Here is a 15802-nt window from a genome sequence, read left to right as displayed (position 1 = left end):
TGTTAAATTATATTAACATTTCTAATAATTCCAAAGTACAGATTATATACATGGTCCTATCTCTGCAATGCTTTTATTCATTTCTACTCTTCTCTACATAACCATGTGCTGGAGAGAGTATTAGCTGCCTATATCTAGAATACTTTCTAGAGGGGCTTTTCCTTTAAACCATGCTGACTGACCTCTCCCAGTACTGTACTATGTACACTGTGTCTGTCAAACTTATATTTCACACATTATAGTCTGCATAGCTACACCTTTTTAGACCAAATGAGCATCTGTCCTATTTCTAGGGATGCTGTTTCTCAGCATTTGCAGGTTCATAAGTAATACACCTGCACATTTGGTCTGTCTTTGTCTCCTGGAAAGAGTCCTATTTATGAGTCTCTGGTACAAATTAATATTTACCATCAAATTGCTTATTAGTTTGCCTTGCCTAAAGATGTACCCTAGCTAGACAGGCATCCTTCTGTCCTGTCCTTACCATTTCCTCAGGCTAGCCTTTCCTTAATGTTTTTTTGTTTTTAGTGCTTGTTTTAGCTCTTGGTCTAGATTTCCAAAGAAAAACTACTTTTCCTTGAGTTTGAACAGACTCGCACTCATACAGTCCCAGTGCTACTGAAAATGGAAGGCATACAGTAGTTATTTGCGATAATAACACTTGCAGTTCAAGGCTCAAATGAAGCATTTCAGAGCAGCAATTGCAGTATGTTGTGCAATATGAGCTTTTGGCAAACCAGAGGATAAGAAGATATCAAATTGTCAGAGAAATTGAAGACATTCTCCACTCTTTTTAACAATACAGATAAGGCAGTCAGTAAAGCAGATATTTATGGGAATGAGGGGGAGGAGGACAAAGGGGAAGATCAGCGGAGTTTGCTTAAGCCCTCTGCCTCTTTCTCATAGTGCAAACAATCGTTCATTTCATCTAACTTTAGCAGTTTAAAAGACAGGCATCCAGGTTAAGCAAATCATCCGGGTTTCCACTACAGTCAATGAGGAGAGTTAGGCTCTTCCAGAGCTAGTTTATTCCATCGTAAGATATACTATAGATGGGATTGATTATTCTCTGGAGGTGTCTATTTCTTTCCATTGATTTGAGAGGGAGACTAGATGATTAGCTTAAACAACTAACTTGTTAACAAGTAATGGTTGATGTTAGCTGAGATGAATTCCCACTCTCAGAGTTTTGGATAGTGAGGACTTAATCTTGTCCATTACTTGATTTATTTCTTCCATTTTTCTCTGTGCCTCTTCTCATTCCCCAGTCAATTCTGTTCAACAGATGATCAAATTCTACCCTCTCTTTCTCACTGAAGTGGTTTCCATGTATTTTACTTAAGACATAACAGATTTTACATCCAGTGTCCCTGTTCTGGTTACGGTGTGTAGGAGGGGGTTGGGGTGTTTTCCAGATCAAGTCCAAGTTGCCTGGGAGTAGCAGAGTGGATCTTCAGATCTAGGTTCATTTTCTTGTTTACATAAGGAGGTCAATTTTTAATGGACAAATTGTTAAACCCTTGTGGTTTACAGATGCCTGGACTAATTCCCTTAACACTAGTCCTGTTAAATGGTTATGCTCTCTTGATATTTAATGGAGACAAGTAGATACATCTAGACAGCAATTCAGATCATAGCTAGAAGGAACGTTTATTCTCCAAGTTCTGTTTCTAAAAGGCTTTATATTCTAGGGGTTTTTGTTTTGGGCAGCACTTGGAGAGTACAGATGGAGGCATTATGTATCATCTTCTCCTTGTTTTTCATACTGTAGGCATTCATGGCAGGACTTACTGGAAATTCATTCATGCTTTTTGACATAACCCATTCAGCTGCTTTGCTGATGGTGTGCAAAATTTTTTTACATTGATTTTGAAATATTTGCAGTAGTAATGTTATTTAAGATAAAACAATGCCTCAAAACAGTTGTTTGTTCATTTAAACAATGTTAACAGAACATAGAAAATTATATTTGAAAAGGCTGAAATTGCTAAATGTTGAAACTTGTATCATTGTTTTAGTATTTTAAAGCATGCTAAGCTTTATGGATCTTGAAATAGTCTCCAAAAGTCTCACAACAGAGTTTAACTCAGCTAGTTGTCAGTCTTTAGTGTTCAACATTTTATTTGCCTGTCTGCAGTTCTTTTACAGATACAGTATACTAGTAATAATTATATTATTAATTCCTGCCATGACTAGGTGTATAATAAAGCCTTTTGCTGATATTTATATTTTTAAAAAAATATGTTTTCTATTGTTTTATTTTGCTTTTTCCTGGTTCTCACAGCAGCTCTTAGGTAAAATTTGCATATTCAGAAAGCATTTGTATCTGAAATTGGCTTATTTTTCTGATTATAGAAGAAGCTTTATAGGAAGAAGTGAATATGGTGGTCTTGAAATTCTTGAATGCACAGAACTTACCAAACATCAGGCAGATTTGGGAGGAAGAAGCCTCCTGTTACAGAGCACACTATTGACCACATGACAGAGAAACAGCTAGGTAGCTACCAGGTTCCTCCACTCTTGTGATGTCTGTATCCACCACAGTCTCCAGAGATGGTGATGCGAGGTTTTCCTTTGGTCCTCCTCCCTTACATAGTTTAAAAAATCCTGCTTTGATGGCTTTGCCTTTAGTGAAAGGTCAGTGATTGTGCCCTTGTTTGACATAATTGATGGTGTAGTTAATTACAATTATACTGTATTTAAAATAGCCTGTGCTTCTAAGATCTGTAGTGGAAGAGCTACCTCCTGCAGAGTTTCTGAGATCTAAAGAAGGGTAGCTTCCTCAAGCACTGTTTACAAGCTCCTTTAGCATGCTTGTAACAGCTATAATCTGTAGAATAAAGACTCCCTCCTGTGGAACTAATAAAATCCACAGGAGAAATGCTGTGGATTTCCTGAATTCTTGTTTGGCTGTAAGAATTTAAGAAAGTTGCAGCCATCTTTAGGTGTGAAGCCATTAAGTTCCCTTGCTTATGTTCTAGGTCTACAAACATGGGCCCATGTTATTAGCATGTTACTTCATTTTTAAGATTATATAGCTTTAAAAACATCAGGAGAACCCTACTGGTATAATACCTAAAACCTCAAAATTTAATCAAGTCTGCTTAATACACATACCAAGTAATATCTTTAAATATCCCTGAGTATTCTAAGCGGAAAAAACAGGAGTATTCCTGAAACAATATTTTTTAAGTAACCATTGCTGAAAGAACCCTGCCATTAACTTCAAAAAGAACGGGCTAGATTCCTTTACATCGTGAAAAGTACTGATGTTATTATGGACAGCAGCAAATTCCCATATAGAGTATAATAGTTTCCCCCCTTTAGTTAAAAATTGCTTCAAAACCCAAATGTTTAATGTATAAAATATTTAATAAATGCCTTATCTATTCCTGCCTCCCCCCCAAAATCTAGCAAGACAAAAAGTTTTTGGAAGAGTGATATTCAGAGAATGTGTCTGATTTGCCAAAATTAGAGGAGGCTACTTGTCAATTTTTTAATTTTTTTTTTTATAATGGAAGACAAATAAAACATCACTGAAAGATAGCCATTTCTGTAACATAGCATTTTTTGTTTGTCTTCTGTGAAAGGAATATAGATTTTAGATTATGTTGGTATAAACTGTGGCTGACAGGACAATAACTTAGATCCTTTTCTTTAAGGATAACAGACTTTAAAATAAAGATACTGTATCTTCTGTTATGTATAAAATTCATTACTAGCTATTGTAGTTTCAATACCATTTTAGCTTCAGAATCACAGATATCTTCATGCATAAAATGTATTAATTTAGGAATAAAAAAAAAATATACTAGAAAGCAGAAGCTTCTTTCAGTTCTTTCCTTCCAAGCAGGTTGCTTACTTAACGTAGTACAGGAAGCTAGTGTGAGTTTCATTGACTTGTTTTAAAAAAACAGTTAATCAAAGAATAATGGATAGGATGTCTTCATCTGACAACATCTGTTGATCTGAAACAGGAGAATAGCCAGTGTGACAGTGAAGGTGTTCTCTACTTTTTTTCCAAGCTGAAAAAATGGGGCATAGTGCTGTACAACCCATAACGATGTGCATGTCTTTATATGATGTTGTTCACCAGAGACTTGTCAATAGACTGAGCCATATTGGTTCTGGCAGTCTTTCTATTGGGACAATATTTGCCTTGAAGTACTATCTTTTCTCTTTTTCAATGTCAGCCTGAAGGCTCTTAGACAGCATATGTTCATTTCATGTCTTAGAGATATTGCTTCTGGTATTGCAAATGCATTACCACATTGAGCTTTTTTGTAAAACAGATGGTACATATTAAGGTCTCAGTTTCTTAGACAATTTCTGCAACAATTGTACTGCATTCTTCACATTGACAAAAACATCATCAGCATCATGCAGTGAGGCACTAGATTATGTCAGAATGGTAAATGAACGCCCACAGCAGAAAGAGTTATGAAGGTGAATCAGCTCCCTGAGAGAAATGAAGAAGGGTGTTAGTTATATTTGGTAGATATTAAGTTAAAACTTAACACCCTGATCCTGCAAAGTGATTTGTTTGGGTGAAACTTAGCTTGCAAGGAATGTTGCTGATATTCAGGAATCACATTTGGAATAGACGTTATCTTTTGTAAGCCTGGGTCCTTAGACACATTGGAGGATGTGAAGATTTGGGTGAGCACAAGAGACAAGCCATAAACTGGTCACTGTGAGGGATTATGAGAATGACAGTGAAGCAGAGGTTCATGGGCCAGCAGGCTGTAGTACAAAACTGGGCCAAATTAGATGACCATCTAGGACAGGCTGTCAAAAATCTCTGTGCAGTGAAGAGGCAATGAACAAGGAAATTAGTCACACTGTCCTGGAGAGAGTGGAGAAGGTACTCTCTGGCAACATGAAGGTGCCTTTAGGCAAAACTAGAGAGCTTGGTCTGACTGTGATTGCGGTAGAAAAGACACAGGCAATGGTCCATAGGCATCAGTAGCCTCCTTTTGGTATATTGTGTGTTTCTCTCCCAGTGCAGCATCAGCCTTGTTGAGAAGGCACTCTCAGCGACTTAAATGTAAGCTGGATTTCTTTGTCCTCCTTTCATGGGCCAGGTCAAATATGGAAGAGTAGAAAGTGGGACTTGGGTAAAAGTAACAATTTGGGTCAGAAGTGAGGTTAGCCGGCACAACTGGATGTCAAGATACACACAGAAAGGTCTGAGTTTGCCCTGTGGTCATTGTTTCTTCTGCTGGGAAGGTAACCAAAAATACAAAACTCCTTTACCATGCTCCTACCCCATAAAGAATAGGGATATTGGTTCTTCACATGAGCAGATCACCTTCATATGAAACCCACAACTTCCTTCTGAGTGTGAGTGTCGAAGAACATTGGACCAAACAAAAGAGGGGGAAAGCAATATTTGAGCACCAGATTCTAATGAGAATTTAGTGTAGAGGGTGTGTAGTGCAAGGCTGTGTACACATGCGTGTACCTTGAGTGGACAACCAGTTTCAGAAGTGGTTGGTCCCCCCTATTTAACTTGAAAATGCAGTTCATTTAAAGAACTCATGAGACAGTCATGTCATAGCAGTTACATCCCACAGAGCTGTTTTGCACATTATCCTTTATATGAACAACAGGTCAACCTGAAACACTGCAGATGGTGAGCACCATTTTGTGAATGATAGTGGCTGTTCTGAAGCTGTATTTGTTGACAATCAGCAATATCTGTGAATAACTCAGGATGTCAGGTTCTAAGCAAGTTTTGAATTTGCTTCTATGAAGTGATGGAATTAGTTGTGACTCGTAAAAATTGTGCATGGGATTAGGCTAGTATTTCCAGTGTTCTATTGAACTGTCAAACTAACTTGTCTCAGGAATTTACCATTTTTGTTACTTCAGCAACACCCACTCTCCACTGCGGTTTGGTTTTCCTATGTTCCTCCAGTCATCTGACCTTTCTTCCTGTCCACTAGTCAAAGAGATATGGGACCTCAGATTTCAAACTTGGTATTTTCTCATTGTAAAATTTTTACCACCACAGGTTGATATGGCATTTAAGTCATCATTTTTAATCAAAATACTCCAAATGGAAAGTGTAGCCAAGTCCTAAAAAGAAGATGGACAAACTCAGATGACTGCATGTTGTATTAAATGAATAAATAAATAAATGAGTTCAAGTCATAGTTAAAAAAACCCTATATCTCTAAGAGGCCAGGAATGTATGATTGTATGCATGGTGTTATTGGACTTGTTCATAATCTACTTTTGCAGAAATAAGAACTTGTGCTTTCTGTGTTGGTGGGAACAACTGAGCCCAGTGAAAGAGTGAGGAAGACAGATGATATTTGGCCTCTTCCTCCCCTTAGAGTTCCTTTCTACCTAAATAGGTAGGGTCAAATTCTTGGCCTATTTCATATAGTACAGGCTGAGTGACTTATTCACTTCAGTGTCAAAGACATTTGGAAACTATTAATTATTCTGGTGGCCCAGACTGAAATAGCTTGATATTGTCTGATTTTAAAAACAGATGAGTGTCAAATCTGTGACAAGCAGTTCTTCTGAAGGTATCTTACACCACCAAGTATTCTGAGAACTTTTGGTTAGTCTTTTCCTTGAAGACTAATCAAATATCTTCTCCACAGACTTAAAACACATCTCCAAATTCTTCTGAGTGTGATCTGACTAAAAATCATAAATGTAGATTCCTGAATCTTGAGAGAGCCTGAAACAGGAGCTCTGATGCTCCCCAGTAATTACATGGAGATTTGGTAGCAGCATTAAGCTCTGGGGAGAAGTTCTAAGAGACAGCGTATCGTCTTGCAAAGTGGCATGGACTCCAAAAAAGTGCTGAACAAATAAAAATATTTTGATTGTTAAAAAAAAGTGACATTTACACCAAAGTGAAATCTGCTGAGCACAGAGAACAAAATCGAGACACACATCCACCTTATTCTGTAGTTGAAGGTAAGTTATCTTGTAGATTTTGATATTTAATACAGGGTTTGCAAGGATTTTCAGTTTACTAGGACAGATGAGTTTCCCTGAACTTACTGTGTTCCAAATTAATGATGGCACCTTGTTTTCCTAGTTCTTATGCCCATTAGGGAAATGCATAATTCATTCTAAAGATGTGCATGGATTGAGGTACTTGTGTTTGTGATCAGCTTTTACAAACAGGAAAGAAATGTCCACTTTATGTAAACAGCTGCTGAAGCGGAATGTATATTTAGTTCTTCCCACTTAATTTTAGCCTTGTTGATTCACTCTGTTATTCTACAGTTTCACAGATCCTGAGGAAAAGCTATGCAGCAGACTTAATATTCAGCAAGAAGGGCAATGTACATATTTTTGAGCTGAAAAATAATAATTAATTTTTCTAATGACTCTCTGACTTAAAAATACATGAGATGAGTAAGAGAAAAAACACCTCTGATGTTTGTAGAAGTCTCACAAACAGCAATTTAAGGTCTGTGTTCAATGGTTATATTAACAAGCAAGTCATTCTGGCAAATTTCCAGTTTTCACAAATCAAAGACATTTTTAATACTGATAAATCCTTTGTCTTTCAGCAATACACTGCATGCGCTGTGTTGATATTTTCTGATAATACTATACAATGTTTATTTTTCTTTCATTGTGCTTCAGCTAAACATGGGCATGAGGTGAATTCTTGTGAAAAGAAAACAAAGGATATTTTTTTTGGAAACCAAAAGAAATTCCTCACATATCGCTTGGCCCTGTGAGCAGAAGGTGTGAAGGAAGGGGCTGAAATGCTAGAGACATCAAATGCTTTAAAAGCCAGCACCTGAGTGTTTAAAAAATAGACTGTCAGCTGAAATGTTTCAATGTGAGAGAGAGAGAGAAGGAAAGGCTCAAAGGTGTTTAAAAGGGCTGCTGGCGAGGCTTGTGTCAGGAGTAGTAATAGTGAGAAATTCATCGGTGTTGATGATGGAGGGGGCAGTATCAGAGATGATTGAGGCACTGAAGGTGCTGGCATTGGAGCTGCAAATGGTGACACTGGTGGTTGTGGGAGGGGTGGAGGTGACAGCCTTGTTACCAGCCTTCTGTCTGATGAAGAAGTGAATGCTTCTCTCAGAGTGCACCCTTCACCTTTATGTTAAAAATAGCCCTTGGTAAGCTATTTAAAGTCATTTGGGGGTTTCTAGTTCTCCTTTGCCATATGGGTGGCTGCTGACATGAGATTTGGCACTTCCCTTTCCTCCTGAACCACAGCATTACAAAGCAAACTGGAAGCTCTGAATTTCACTGATCTTTGCAACTTCCACAGAAGCCATCCCCTTTATTTTGTTTGTGATTGAACTTTTGTCAGAAAATAAGCAAGAATCCCTTAATTAGACCCACCTTCAGTAAAGAAAAAGAAGCAAAATATCAGTTTTGAATTGGATATTGGATCCTGAATACGTGACCTGGGTTGTTGTTGTTCTTCTCACTGTTACTGTTGCTGTTGTCCTCAGTTTGCTTCTTTTTCACTCACTGAATAAGCATTGGCTGCTTTTTAAAGATCTGACAGCCTTGCTGCTTCTTACTGAGATTTTCTACTGTTTAAGTTTAGATAAAATTGTATCTGCATGGTAGGACTCCTCAGGAAAGTACAGACTACTTAACTAGTCTCTTCACAGTCACTCTTCAGGTTACAGATTGCTCCAGTGTTAATTCAAAATTGGCAGTGCTCAGATAAAGAAGTGTACTTCAAGAAAGCCTTGCCTTGCCTTGCCTTGCCTTGCCTTGCCTTGCCTTCCCTTCCCTTCCCTTCCTTTCCTTCCCTTGAAAAAAATCTACACCAAAGCAAGGGAAAATAATCTGGTTTCTGGAATTTTTATTTTTTAATTCTGTGCAATTATTATATTATAATACTGCACTCACACAGTATTTTAATTGCTAATAAACACCTAAACTAGACAGAAATTTTGCTGTGGTGACAGAGGTTTGTTCCCATTTATGAAACACTGCAATTCATTTCAAAAATTTTTCTCAACTTTTCTGCTGTTGTAATGGCAGGGGATGTTGAGGAGCATTATGTTTAGTCAATAATAGGCTGCTTCTTTTCCTGAACCTCAAAACTTCTTTGAAAAATGGGACAAAGTGCTATGTCTTGAGGACATTTCCCAGAATATTATAAAAGCTAAATCCCAGAGCTACTGTGTTAGACATAGATGTTGGTAATGTATTTGCAACAATGTCGAAGTAGAATACCATGCCATTTGTTAACAAATATTTTTTAATGTACAGAAGCCTGTGCACTTTTGCTGTAGTTTTAAATGTATTTTTGAAACAAACAAAGCAAAACTAGGTATAAAACCTATAAATGTTCTTTATACAGGCTTTCCTATTTTTGTTGCTGTTCATCATGTAAGTAAATAAATGAAAAGTGTTAATATGCTTTGTATTTTAAAACACAGATGTGAGGAGTTCCCCCTGTGATTTTCTTTCAGACAGCCTCTCCATTTCTCTAGCAGCGCTCAAATATATACATGTGTGTGACAGCAAAGTTTTGAGAGCTGCAGCAAATGGCACCATTTCAGAGGCTTGTTGGCAAACAAAAGTCTGGAGGTATTTATAGTAAGTAGCATCCAGCCTCCGAGAAAAGAGTTGACTAGTATTTTCAGCTTCTGGCCAAATAGTAAATGTTAAGATGGCTTCCAATGGGGCACAGGTATTCATAGCAGACAGATGTCTTGGTCTTGTTTCAATTCTCTGCAGAGTCCAAGGAGCTGGTTTTAATTCTTGTATGAATTTATAGCCTTTCTGCTTGGACTTCGGATCGGCTCAGCACTCGAAGCCAACTGAACATGGAATCAGCAAGGCAGCTTATTTTCAATAAAAACTTTTTTTTTTTTTAAATTTATTAACACATCCACTGAGCATTTCAACTTCTGGAATTTTCTGACCTCTTTTAACAGGGTTTCTCTAGCCTGCTCCCCAGAAGTATATGGATACGCAGTATATTTAGACTATTCATGCTTTTTATCCTATTGTTTTTCTTTTCTTTCTCTTTTTTTTTTTCTTTTTGATCAATGCGGTAATATATAAAATACAGGGTACAAATGATAATTTTTGAACCAAAATGCAGGACAGTGTTTGAGAACATTGTGTTCACTGACATGTCAGAAATTTAAGTGTGTGCAGCGTGCGTCTACGAACATTTACTTGATTACCCAAGATTTCTGGAGTGCATAGCAGTTCTCCAAGCTGTCATTACTGAAAGTTTGGCTAAGTTTGTCTAAGGTGGGCTCATTTTCCTTTACAGCAATGGTCTAGCTATATGAACGCAAATCACTAGCCTGTGTGGGTTGAAATGGGGATCTGACAGACTGTATGTCTCTCTACCTTATAGCAGGCAGGGCTGCAACTTAAGGAGCGGTGCTGCTTTTTGACCTCTTTCTCCTGAGGAGAAAAAAACATGAAACCAAACCAGAGCAACAGGATAAGAAGTGGCTTTTCTCATTAGGGCTACTTCTGGGAGAGGGGATTTGTGGGGGGGATTTGTTTAGGTCCGTTTTATGATAACATAGGGTGAGTGCGTAAAAGAAGACAGGAAAAGAAGAGGTTGCTTTCAGCACCCTTTCTGATTTCTATTTGCGAAAGGGTTCTGTGAACAGCAGCCCCTTGCAGCTCACCTTCTTTTTGACCTCTGAGGTGGTCTGTACTCCAGCTGGTCACAGGTGGAGCTCATGCTCACAAAGTACCTTTGCCTCATATGGCAAAACTGCTGACACAGCAATTGTGATGGTATGCTTTCTGGCTACCAAAATCTCACCCACAGCTGTCCCCTCTCTTCTCACCTCAGTTCTTGTGGTGGATGGAATGAAAATTGTGGAAAACGAAATGGAAAAAAAAAAAGAGCAAGAGAGAAAAAATATTGTAGTCCAGAAAAAAGTAAGGACAAGGAAAAGAGAGTTTATGGATACCTGATGTTGCCTTTTTGAATTTGATGCCTTCTGGGCAACATGAGGAAAAGCATAGGTAAGAAAAAACGATGGGGACACCGTCAACGTACCAGAAAGTTGACTGACAAAAAGGGAAGATGAGGTTCAGCCATGGGTGATTAAGTATGTTTCCTGCTTTATTATTTTTGTAGCATTTGGGTCTGCACTTTTTTCAGTCTTTGCTGATTGACTTTTTAATCACCTCATGCTGAATTCAGAGGAAATAACCAGCAACGCCCAAGGCATTTGGACAATTAACAGAGAATAACCGCTTGCATTTTGTGCAAGCTTCCCATGCTGCCTCGTATCTGTCCTAATGCTTTTCTTTTGCCTGCCTGGCGGTGTCCCCACTCATGCCTGATTGTTGCTTCTCGGCTGCTCCTTCAGACCACAGAACCCTACATGTTGCAGTGTCCTGTTTTGCTCAGAAAAGCTCATTATGATTAATACCAATTTCATGCAGCCAATTCAAAACACTTCTGAGCAAACTACCTAAAAATCCTCATGTAAACATTGTGTAAGTTATTCATGAATAGATCCCTAAGGACCATATCCCCCCTTCACATGTAAAGAAAATGCAGAGTGTGTCTCTGAGAGGTGGGGGGAGTACAGAGGGGATGGTTCATCTCAGAAGATCTGCAGTTTTTAAGCTATTTCCAAGCCAAAGGTCATGCGGGCCCTTTGGCAGAAAGGCTGGTGTCATGCTGTGATGGCTGGGGGTGTTGCCAACAGCTCTCGCAGAAGAGGTCTTAGAAACAACAGGGCTTCTGCCTGCAGATATTTGCCCATATATGTCTGAAGCGTCTACTAAGCAGTGGTTTATCACAGCTGGTTTAGAGTATTTCCAGATTCTCTTCACAGTAGTAGAGTTTCTGACATATTTCAAAACGTGCAACTCCTTAGGAGTAGTATAATACCCTGGACCAGGTCTCTCAGCAGCTTCTGAGAATGTATTTTTTGACCCACTTGTATTCAGGAACGCAAGTCCCTACCTGTCCTCTGCACAGACTTCAGGTCTGCCTTTATCCACTCTTTCTTTGGTGTCAATTCAGTTGCGAACAGGCCTGCAGAAAACTGGAAGGTTACTGAACACAAAGGAAAAGAGGCCAATTACAAGTGACCTGGAGGGGTTGTGGTGGAATGGCTGGCAAGAGTCAAAAGTAATTTTGTACTAAAACTCTAAAGGCTCCTATCAAAGGGAAAAAATTATACACAGTAGAATTTAAACAAACAGACACACCTAGCTCATTAGAGTGTGCACATATTTATTTTTATCTTATTATTCAATTGCAGGAGAGCTGAAGCTGAAATTGGAAAGTTTGCTGGGAGCAGATCTGGTTCAGAACTCTTTCAGATAGGACCTCCAGCTTAAAATTTACCTGTGAAAGAAAGTCTTCAAGTTTCACATCATTATTTCCATTCTGTACCCTAAAAGTTGGAAGGAAAAAAGAAAAAAAAAAAAGAAGAAAAAAAAAGAAAGAGTAGCTGTAAGCACAAAATTTTCAAAATACATTGCACCATGTGCCAAGGTATATTTCAAAGTATTATTAATGAAAATAGAAGCATATATAAACCAAATGTGGCCAGTCAGTGATTACTGAATTTTCAGTCTCATTTAGAACATTAAAACTTCTAACTTTGGAAAGTTTTTCAGCAATTCATATATGTATGTTCATAGTGCTGTTAAAAAAAGTGTATTGCATGCTATTGTCACACCATTTTGTAGTTCTTTCTGATGGGAAAAATAATCAAAATACTATCAGCCTTTGAAAGCCGGTAGCTTACTTGATCGGTAATGAAATGACAATGAGCCATAATAATTGCGATGTGACTTCCTACATTCTCAGGGGGCCAGGCCACCTTGTCAGTGACTCTGCATGACAGCATTTGGTGCCAGGTTTCCTCACCGACTGCTTTCCTACAGCCATGGAGAGGGAGGTATTGTGGAAACTTTGGTCCCTTTCCTCAGCACTTTCAGCTTCACATCAGGTATCTCAGAGCGTAGGCTCTACACTTGTAACTCCAAGGGAACCATGATAAATTTGAAGGTCTCGGTGAATGTATGTTAATATTATAAAACATAGTTTTCCCTCGCTCCTGAGGGTCCTGTTGGTTCTTCTGAATTCCATGTTGCAGTTGGGAAGACACTACTGGGATTCCTTATCCCCCGGCATGACTGTACGGATAAATGGATAAAACGGGGTTCAAGATCAGAGTGTGAATCAGAAGTATCTCTGCTTTCACGCTGGATGGCAGAAAGGCAAACTGAGCTAGCGAAAATCTGCCTCTGGATATTGCTATAGATTTAGCCAGACCTCAGCCTGGAATCTGTAACGTGTCTTCTCCCCCTGCAGTATTCCCAACACAGATCCAGCAACACCTTGCCCTTCCCTGAGCTGTGTTCTGCTGGCAGCCAGTCATCACTGAATTGAGCATCAGGCAACTGCATGTCCAGTCCTCTGTGGAACCAGCAGGGAAGAAAAGATGACAGTTTTATGCAGCTCCGTGCTCATGGCCAGAGGGACCTGAGCAACTTTTAGCTGGAGGAAAGGGGGAAGTGATCAGACAGTACTGTCTAACTTCCTAGACAAACACTTTAGCAGGATTTCCCTAGGTATCTATGGATCTGTTTTCTCACAATGTTTGTCAGCTCCTTGTGGGTAACTTCACAGGTATTAGATACTCCTTCTACTAGAAAAAGTCCATCTTGGTCTGGAGTCATTGTGCAATTTCCAAAGCAGCTTACAAGTCTTGTTAGTCTGGACTTCTAGCATCCATCTGAATCTAAGAGCAAACTGTTTGCTAGGTTTTCCAGCTTCACCTGTGAAATCCAGCTGCAGTGAGCACTCTTAGCATTCACTAAACTGTTCTTTTGGAGGAAAATCACTAAGGAGAATAACTTAGATCAGGCAAAGTAAAATGGTCATCACCAGTAAAATAGGCATCAGCTATAGGCAGAGCAACCAGTTTCATGGAAAAGATGATACATTCTGTGGCATCTTAGAAAAATGACAATTTTTCATGGTGTGAACCATGGGGTCACACACAAATCTATAGCATTCTGAGGTTAAGTGGGCTGTTCACACTGTACAGAGCTATTGTTTCTGACGATATAGATATTTTGTTCATCAATTCCCTTTAACTGAAGAGTATCATGATATTTAGCAGTATCATCATACTTGTTTTGATCTCAAGATGGCAAAAAATTCGAATTGCATTGGCCATCACTACCCACTGAGTCTCCGAATAATCACTGGAGATAGGCAAGATTCTCTTGAGGGTGATTTAGAGTAGGAAACTAATTTTAGATGTTCTGACTTGCTCTCAGAAGAGCTTATCTACCTACAATGAGTATGGAAGAGTCTGTGGAGATTAGTCCTTGTAAGACAAACTCAGCTCTTGTGCATTCTCTTGCTTCCAGTCAGTTATTTCAGAATAATGATGGTCAAAGGGAAGAACAGAAAGGGTATTCAGTAAAGAACATTAACAAAAGTGCAAACTGAACAAACACCACGCAGCTCCAGATTCTCAGCGTGGTTTCACTGATAGATGATCATTGTAAATATCCATTCTGCCCCTTTGAACATGCAGGTGTATAACAGATGCAAAAGAACAGATTCCATTTTAAAGTCAATTTGTACATGTGCAAAGTATACCTTCTACAAGGTAGAAGGCAGAGGAAGATGCCCGGAATGTTGAAGCTGTGAGATTATTTTATTACATATCTCTCTCTCTCACTTTCCCCACCCCACTCAGACAGATATTCATAATTAGTCACTGAAAACATTTCAAAGACTGACAGACACTTACTGATTTCTATGTGTTTAATACTGTTTGATTTCTTCTTTTTCTTCAACATAAAGACAACTGTATTCTCCTTTGGAAAAAAGTGATAATCATTCCCTGATTGGTAGGAAGATGAGATATTCAGTGAACTGCTTTTTCACAATATGAAACAATGCAGTATTTATTTTCTTATGCTGGCCAGACAGTGATTTTCTTATGGACACGGCACCTTTTAGACTGACCCATCATGTGTATAGACAGGACTTTTATAGCTGCATTAAGCTAACCTACATTTTAATGCACAGGCTTCAGTGTGAAATTAATTTTTTTTGTAGTCTATTCACACAAGCCTTTTTCTAGAACCCTTTTACGCAATTTGATATAATTTGAAGTGACTAACAATGACTGATAATTGTTGGGGTGAAATGTACCCCTAAAGAAAAGAACTTTCGCAGGTGAAGGTTAGGATCCTATATCCAGCTGTGTTGGCCAAATTGATATTAGTTTAATAACCTGTAAACTGTGCTAGAAAAATGTAATTGTCCTACATTACAAGGGTACTCCTTTAACTGCACAGTTTATTCAAATGTATAATCTAAATAATTGAGTACCTATGCATACAATAGAACATTGCTTCATATGCAAACACCATTTAATAGACAGTTATATCCAAACAGATGGATAAAAAAGATGCCTGAACATAATTGGTTTGCTTTTGATTATTCCACAGATACAAATTTACTTAAACAATAAGTCTAGACAATGTAGGATTTATTGTCAGACAAAATTCAGTTTGGTAAAATGAAGCTGAGGGATTTATGAGGCACTTAGTGGGACTGTTTTTTAATCTACTTCTCACCTTGCTCTTTAATAAGGGTAATGTGAGAGAAGAAGTAGACTTATATCTTCTGACCCATCATTTATTTATTGCTTTTAAGGGGATACAAAAATTGCTATCAGTCTCTATCATAAAGTTATGCCATATAAGTGTGCATGTGAATACAAATATCTACATGACTGTATTGTAGAAATTTAACAAAAAAGTTAACAGTCAAAAATAGTGATAGGGCAACTATACATGATAGCTGAGTTTC

This window comes from Gavia stellata, chromosome 4, assembly GCF_030936135.1.
Source record: "Gavia stellata isolate bGavSte3 chromosome 4, bGavSte3.hap2, whole genome shotgun sequence".
Classification (NCBI taxonomy): Eukaryota; Metazoa; Chordata; class Aves; order Gaviiformes; family Gaviidae; genus Gavia; species Gavia stellata.
This window is presented reverse-complemented; position numbering follows the sequence as displayed.